Here is an 8991-nt window from a genome sequence, read left to right on the forward strand (position 1 = left end):
CGCAAGACGTTTCATGGAGGAAACCAATATTACATGGTGGAAGACTCCCCCAGAGAGCCCTGACCTACAGTAAATCCGATCGAAAAGGTGGAAAAGAATGGAAGCCACACAAGAAGGAGGAACTGGTGGAAGGAATTCTTAAGTTCTGGAGGGAGCGGGTGACCCACAAAAGTGCCGAACCTTCATCAACAACTTAAAGAAGGCAATACCAGCGGTCATCGATAGTCGGGGAGAGGCAACACAGTATTAAGCTGTATGTAACAAACAAAACGGTTCTTTTAAGGACCATCACATATTCCAGAAAGAGATGACCATCCTCCCTCAAACATGCTTGTATTTCATCTTCTTTATTTAAATTAAGGCTTTCATTTTTAGTACCGAAGATCTCCCCCGGGGGGTGTGGGCATGATAAGAACTTACCCTGAGCACTGATTTCCGGTTATAATGTCAGGGGCAGTGCTAGCTTCCTAATAAAGTAAAGAAAAATCGCCATTTATTAAAAAATCGCCATTTTTACGCCCCGTCAAAGCAAGAAAAAATCTGTTATTTCTGGTCATTATGTTATAAAAAAAAGGGAGGGGGGGTCTCGTTTCGACCCTAGTATGAACTTCGGACGCAAAGACGAGTAACAGAAAATACAAGAGGCAAACTACTGTACTAGTGCAGGTATACAGAGGGCAAGGCGAACTCAAATAAAGAAGTAAATGCATTAGTAAACAAAGAGGGAGAAAAGTAAATAAGTCAGGGAAAAAATATAAACTGTAGAAGGATAAAGAGAGAATTAAATAATGAGGAGTAAATAATAGACTGTGGGGAGGGTGGGGGGGGGGGAATCAACGTACAGGAAGGACATATCAAAAGTTTTAATAATGACAATAATATGACTAGCGTGTGAAATGCGTGTATATCTTACCACAGTGAAATGCCAATAGCCTTAACACCTCGGCGGTTAAGAAGTTTGTGTTATTATACACAAACAAGAGAACTAATTATTATCAGCGTACATTACAACAAGAATTCTTCTTTTTGTGATCATTTCAAATGGAATTAAATGATACATGCTGCGTAGATGGTGTGATGGTGTGTTAGGTCATTGCATATAACTCCTGACTATTCTGTCATTTGTGAACAGGACTGCATAATGCAATTTTAGTCTAGTATATTAATTATTTAACGATGTCTATTTTCCTCAAGATGAGCTTCATTCTCAAAAGTTATACCTATACTTACATTTTATGCCTTTGTTTGCTAACTGGGTCATCTACTTGGTTATTTTGCAGTGGCAAAGGTGTCACTTATAACTGTTTCTTCTCCTCTTTTCTGCTTGCAAGTGTTCCTCTCATTCCTAAATTTGTCCATCAACTTCATGCTCCAGTTCTCCTGTTTCAAAAGGAATTATAAATAATAACGATGGATCTATGTTCACATACTGGGTATTGACTAATCACAATAAGTCCCATTCCAACCTCATAGCTTCAAGCACACACACATCTAATCAAATACAAACACATGCTGTTCAAAAGCCGTTATTTCCTAACCACACTTGCTTTGGTCTACCAAACATACTCTGAAACTCTCTACAAAGACAACGATGCACAGAGCTGACCTTGGCAACCTAGGATATGGAATTATATTTTACCCAGCCCAGACACAATAGCATGTGCATATCAACATTACTTACTACAGGATGAGCTCCAGGTATGGCTGCCTTTCCCAGGAATGGGTACACCCCGCTGCCTCTGAGTAGTGGGCTGAAGAGGGCCGGCCAAGTGGTGATAGATCAGTTCATGTGCAACTCGTAGATTGCTCAGCAGCATCTCTCTTCCAAGTCCTGCTGTCGGTACACTACAAAAGTCAGCCAACCGGTTTGGACCTACATGTAATGAAAGAAATTAATGAAAATGATATGGCACAAAAGAGGGGTCTAATTAGGAAGACACTGCAACTGCGTGACCTCTCCAAAGACTCTCCAATTTGTGCAGAATATGATCATCAATATAACAACCCTCTGAGTAATGCAAGAAGTAAGACTCCATTTGCTCCTGCAAGCCAATGCAGAGATGTGATTGTTGAGAATGTCACCATGCATAAATATGTTATTAGTTACTATCACAGTAACAAGTTGTGCATAATTTGGGTGAAATAAAAAAAAGAAGCGATCACAAGGTACAATATCCAGACCATGAGAGCTGTTCAGCAAAGATGCCCTATTTCGGAGATGAACAAAATGGTCGAAAGATTTGTGAATCCAAATTACTTACAGGTAAAAATCCACTAATGGTCAAGTGTCTCACAACTGATGCCAATGGCAAGGCATATCAAGGGTTCAGTACTACAATGGCTGTAACTACTCATTAAAGAGGTTATGAAATGAAACACTTTCATGTCTTGGAATGGTTTATCTACATTACTACAACACCACCCATGCACATTTTTCCGTAAATACGGCTTCAAACGCCAGAAATTCGCTGTCAAAGTATTCCCTAGAGACCTCTCGAGCTGCCACTCGTAAAAAAAAAGCAAAGCTGCCCATCGCAGTTCATCTGACGTCATCAAAGGAACCATTTCAGCCAAAGCCGACTCCCCGCTGTTTACCGATACGGCGTTATACAGTTTACAACATGTAACCACAACACTCCTCTCATCAATTGTCTTCTCCCGAATCTGCCGATTCCGAGGAAATAGGACTTCACCTCTCAGGACATTCGTAAACCTTTGACTAAAATTATTTTCTTGAGGAAGAAGAGGAGTAAATAGTTTTGAGGGTGATGAAGATAATATCAGTGTTTTTCCCTATCAATTGAGCCCCTTGCAGAAGAATTGTAAAACGATCCTGATGGCCGAGACACGTCGCTGCCGTGCGAAGTCCCCAGGCAGAATGCTTGGACGACCCTGAACCGGAACTGGTCGGTTGAGCATAAACAAAACCACCGTTATTAAGACCTTCATATGATTTAAATTATCTCGAATGTTGATGATCCTTTTACTTAACTTCGTAGCGAAGCTTCTAGAATTTTGTGTCTTACAGTGCAAGGAAAATGTGACATTCTGTTACAGTGCAACCCTAGAGTAGTACTAGTAACATGGCCCTAGACCTAACTAATAGACGTTGTATAACAGGCTAGCCCGTGTAATTGTATCATCCAACTGTTACGTAAAATCACAACACAGCGCCAGTTTTACCACAAAAGAAAACTTGCAGATCTAGAATTGATTGTTCTAAAACCAACTGGCTTTAAGTTTTGTGCAAAATATTAGGTAACCAACAAAAAAATCGTCATTTGCTGTATCAAGGAGGCCTAGGCTATGGTCATAACAAGTAATTTGGCAACAGTATAGGCCTAAAGGCACTCATAACGTTGTGTATGTGTAGTGTTTTGAGCGAGTCGTGTTCAAATTCTTCGATTTCTGTCATCTTTTGGAAAAGCTTGCAATTGAAATCCGTCTTTACTTGTGGTGGAGCAACCTGATACCACATATCGGCTCAGCATATTTAACAGTAACGAGATAAATTTACGTAAAAACAAAACTCCAAATCTCAATTACTACGGAGCGCTGCAACAGTGTAATGTTGTGTGTTCTCAGACGTTTGAGAATGTAAACATAGCGTCTCGGAAGTGAGCTGAGTTCCTCGACTGACGTCACACCGCAATACCGTAAATACAACAATTTTTCGAAAGTTTTTATTACCATCGAATTTTTGATCGTTTATTCCTCGAGGATGCAAGCTTCATTTGACACATTTGGAAAGCTACTAGTATACAGAATACGATGAGAAATATTTTTTTTCCATTTCATAACCTCTTTAAATTAAAGGAGAACATTAGTCGTGGATTGATATAGGTCGCTAATAGGAGTGTGCCACCCTATAGTATTACAATTTCAATCTAAACCAATCCCACAATATGGTCTCTTCCTTCATTCCTTTTTTTTCTTCATGGGATCCCATGAAACCTTTTAGCACAAAATTAGATAAGGTTCGTATCCCCAGATTATAAACACTGTTTTTGGTAGTACAACACCAAACTGCTACTACCCAGTATTAATGTCAATTATTGGAACATACTGTACAGTCTCAGAAACCTTTGTACACCAATTAGTAGGGTCAGAGCTAAATCGATTTCACAATGACATTAGTATCAGTGTGGCAATTAATGCTGCAGTTTACTTATTACACCTTAATGAAAAGAACAGCTTAAGAAAATGCAGCAATGTATGTGACAATCATGTTAATATTGGGATTTCTTTTTTACTAACTTTGCAGATAAACTTCTACTTCTCATCTGAATCTTCACTGCTCTCCTTAACTTCCTATCTAGAATGACTACTTGTTGTTGAAATGTTGTTGGGATGTCCCATGCTTCTGAAGTTGATTGGCAACTGTCATTTTGTTGTGCAAGTTGAAAATAACACTGCTTATATGTTGGATGGCTCCTAACAGTCACCAATGATTCATGGAAACTATATAGTGGGCCTTCACTATCAAGTAAGCTACATGTACTACTTAGTGAGTGTAAGTCTGTGATGGTATAAGCTCTAAGGTGCTGGGTATTACTTTCACTTTTCCTCTTTGAGGTAGCTGAGAGGTTTCCACACCTACCCATGCAATCATCCCATTCTTTATCATAAAGTTGAAATTTGATTTCTTCTTGAATATGAAACTTTTGCCTAATTTAAAGTTGCTAACTCTTCAACTTGTTTCTGTTCTTTTAAGATGAGGTCAGAGATAGCCAATGTGAGCAGTTCATAAATACTTATTTTTTTTCCATTACGTCTAGTTTTTCTTCACTCACCTCTCCAGTGCAAATACAAAATATGAGCCATCGTTGAATAAAGTTGCAGGGTCTGGCATAATTATATTTGTGTGACAATGCTGGCTGCTTTAGACGCTGTACTGTCTGATGAAAGAAAAAATAAACAAGATTACAGCAAATACTGTTGTAATGATGATGTTGGAACAACAAAGTTGATTTTATCAATATCTATAGACATCTACAGCTCAAAATACTCTTCATGAAACTTACACTTGATCACCACATAGCTCTTAACATCAAATTTAAATCATGGCAATGTACAGTGATCAATAAAACTCTGGCTTTCGTATAATTAATGTATTGTATGACTCTACAACAACATATACATGGCATTCCCTATCAAAACAATCAGTGTCCATTTCTTGCACAATGAAGTAGCACATGGAAAGGTGAAAAAAAACATACTTTGAAATAAAGCATTAGATTTATAATTGGCTCCATCACAATAGTCCATTACAATATCTGGATTCCTAGACAAATGACCAATGTTAACCACATGAGCAAAACTATCATCATTTAGGAACAAAGACTGCAAGGTACCTAGAATGCTCAAATGTTTCTGTTTGCTCACAAGTCCTAATCAAAGTTGCAGTCGTGCCACCATATTCAACTTTTGTCTACAAACCTGAAGTTTCATGGTGGCTCTCTTTAGCCATTTGGTCAATAGCTGCTTCAGAAAGTTTGTTTTTCTTCAAAATTTTCTGATTGGACAATCTTTCACATCAACCATTATATGGTAAAATTCCACCTGTTTTCTGCCATACTACCTTTGTGGGAAATGGTGTAGGACAACCCTGAATTTCTGTACCGTAAAAGAAAGAAAACATAGATAATTAAAATCATTTATTAAAATTACAATTCATTTTTCTTAATTTTAGTTAACCATAAAAATAGCTTGAACAACAGCTCTTGTCTCTTACTATTTTCATGACCAGGGCCCTATTCCATAAAAGTTAAGAACATTCTTATCTAGGACTTAAGAAGAATAATCTTTCTTAAGTCTGTTATTATTCTTAACTTTAAGAACATTCTTATCGAGACTTCTATTTCATAAAGCAACTTAAGAAGAATTCATTCTTATCTTTGTCCTGAAATCGTTCTTAACTTTAAAAATGATCAGCATCATTCTTAAGTATGTTCTTAAGTGTCACATGTCAATTAGGCGGGAAATTTCAATCAAAACACATCATTGCTTATTTCGGTGTTTAATGTGGGTGCCAATGATGGCTATGTATATGGCTTTTGGGCTGCTTGAAAGAGAAAACCAACGAGCTCTACGAAGGGAAAGGGTATTTAGGGACAGAACTAACCCACTACATCAATGGACAGACCGACTGATGCATTCAAAGTACCGGTTCAGTAGACTTGCGTGCATCAACATCATTGATATGCTTCAAGCTGATATTTCTTTAAGCATATGCCCTACTTAATATAGAATAGGCTATAATAGTGGTGGGGGTGGTGATGGGATGGCAATCACAGCTACTATAATGGGGTAACTATAGAAAAGTTCATTTCTGACTGGGGTGGGAGGGATGGGGGAAGGGTAGAACTACTTACCGCAAGGTTGGGGAGGGGACAAAACCGTTCTTGAGGGAAAGTTGAACTGTTGCCCGACTTCAGACCGTCTTCCTGGGGGAGGGGTCTAATGGGGTATCCCCTCCCCTTTGAAAATTTTGGTTTATATATGGGGGATTATATGCAAAATGGTGTTATCATTTGCCCTAATTTGCACAGATTTTTTGCCCGTATCTTAGGTCTTCAGAAATTTGTTTTTTTTTGGGGGGGGCAGATACCCCCACCTTGTATGCCTATAATCGGTATGTTTGTGGGTTTTTTGACCAGGAGCTGATCCAGATTTTTTGGCAGCAGGTTTAGGGTTATATGTGATGCTGTCCTGGGGGAGGGATCTGTTGTGTTCCTGCAACATTTTGCATTGACTTTGAATATATAGAACTCATTTGAAGCTAGCGAACATGGTCGACCCACCCAATAACAAAAATTGTACACAAAATGCAGAATTGAAGCTGGCAAACAGTGTAATTCTATCTTCAAAATCATACCAAGTTTTGTACGGTGGAGTATAAGAATCGCAAGATACAATTTGTTAAAGTTGACAAGTGAAACGTGGTAAAACTGCATGATTTTCGATCAATTAACTGAAACTTGCAAATACTTAGGTTTTTCACAGGAATATACGAAGAGTCCTAATTGGCAAATTAAGAAATTCCGCACAACGATTTTTCAATTAAAAAAATCATTGGGGACCCCTCTAAAAAATATACAAACATGTTTTTGTGTGCTTCACCCTCTATGTAGAAAAATCTCCCTACATTTTTTTCCCTTTCTATAAACTTTTTTCCCCACTGTCAGGGCTTCCCCCCCCCCCCCCACCGCCTCTGTCAGATTGTTTTTAAAGGTAATCTATTATTTTCTACATTTCTTATTTGGCTAGAACATTACAAATTTATATAGGATACTGGAATAGAAATTTTAAAGTGAATTTGTAATATTGTTCAATTACAATGAATATGAACTGACTTTTACAATAGCATTCACGGCAAAAGATATTAAAGGACATTTCCTTTCTTCCCATATAAGACTCAAATAAACGTAGAATGTGGCAATGTGGAATGCTTGAGTTATTACAGTTATTATACTTCTGAAGAGACTCAGATTGCACGGCTGAAGTCCATGCGATGAATGGGCAGGCAGGCAATATAGGATGATTTGTTTTCAGCATAGAAGTTTACAGTCTCGAGGGTGATGTGAGAGCTATGCCCTTCAAATAGAAGGGTGATAGGGAAGGTGATGTCCTCTCTCCTAGCGCTCAGTCAAATCAAATTGGCGATCCATTCGTAAAAAACTTCTGTGTTAATCCAGCCGTTCGAGGATTGTCCTACACACCATTCCTCTGGAGCACCCTACAGGGGGTCGTAACAGAAGCCGCTGTTCGGGAAGATTAACATAGGCTCCAAGAAAAGCCCTGTAGCATTCACACAGGCCAGGACGGTGATTTGCCTTTTGTCCATGTTGCTCAACTGGTAGATGTTCTTTGTCTCTCTTGGGGCCAACACTTTCTCCTTGCATCCTGCCAGTGGAAACCCACTTTTGTCACAGTTGAAAATGCGACTGCCATCATTAAGAATGTCCTCCCAGTTTTCCACCGCCTCGGAACTGACACACACCTTATAGTCTCTGAACCATTTTTTCTAGTTGCTCGACTGTAAACATAGCTTTTTCTTTTCTTTTATCCAGTCTTCCTTTTCAAGATTTGCCTATACTGCAAATCTCGAAAACGAAGATCGAAAAACGAAGACTTGGATATTTCAAGCTAACTTCGTTTTGTATCTGCAACTATTGGTAGAATGCTTATTAGATGTTCATTTTCCAAAGAAGATGAGACAGACAATATGAAGAAAAAGAGATCAGGAAACCTGACAAATAAAGTCAATGGTTAATTTTGAAAAGGCCAAAAGAGATCACAGTTGTAAGGATGCTCATAAGCTTTATGCCATGCTCCTTACCACGAACTAATAATTTCATAATCCCCACTCCCCTGTCCCCAGGGCTGACACGGCCATTAAACCTTGTATGATCTACTCGGAGAGATTTATGACTGATTGTATCTGTTTTATTGATTATTAAGAATTCAGGTCTTCGTTATTCGGTCTTCCTTTTCGAGATTTGCCTATACTGCAAATCTCGAAAACGAAGATCGAAAAACAAAGTCTTGAATATTTCAAGCTAAATTCGACTTGTATCTGCAACTATTGGTAGAATGCTTCTTAAATGTTCACTTCCGAAAGAAGATGAGACAGACAATATGAAGAAAAAGAGATCAGGAAACCTGACAAATAAACTCAATGGTTAATTTTGAAAAGGCCAAAAGAGATCACAGTTGTAAGGATGCTCATAAGCTTTATGCCATGCTCCTTACCACGAACTAATAATTTCATAATCCCCACTCCCCTGTCCCCAGGGCTGACACGGCCATTAAACCTTGTATGATCTACTCGGAGAGTTCATGACCATTGTATGTGTTTTAAATGATTATTATTGCAGGTCTTCATTATTCGGTCTTCCTTTTCGAGATTTGCCTATATTGCGATTCTCGAAGACGAAGATCGAAAAATGAAGACTTCTTTATTTGTTTTCGATTTTTCCAGTCTTCTAT

Source organism: Apostichopus japonicus, chromosome 9, assembly GCF_037975245.1.
Source record: "Apostichopus japonicus isolate 1M-3 chromosome 9, ASM3797524v1, whole genome shotgun sequence".
NCBI classification, from domain to species: Eukaryota; Metazoa; Echinodermata; class Holothuroidea; order Aspidochirotida; family Stichopodidae; genus Apostichopus; species Apostichopus japonicus.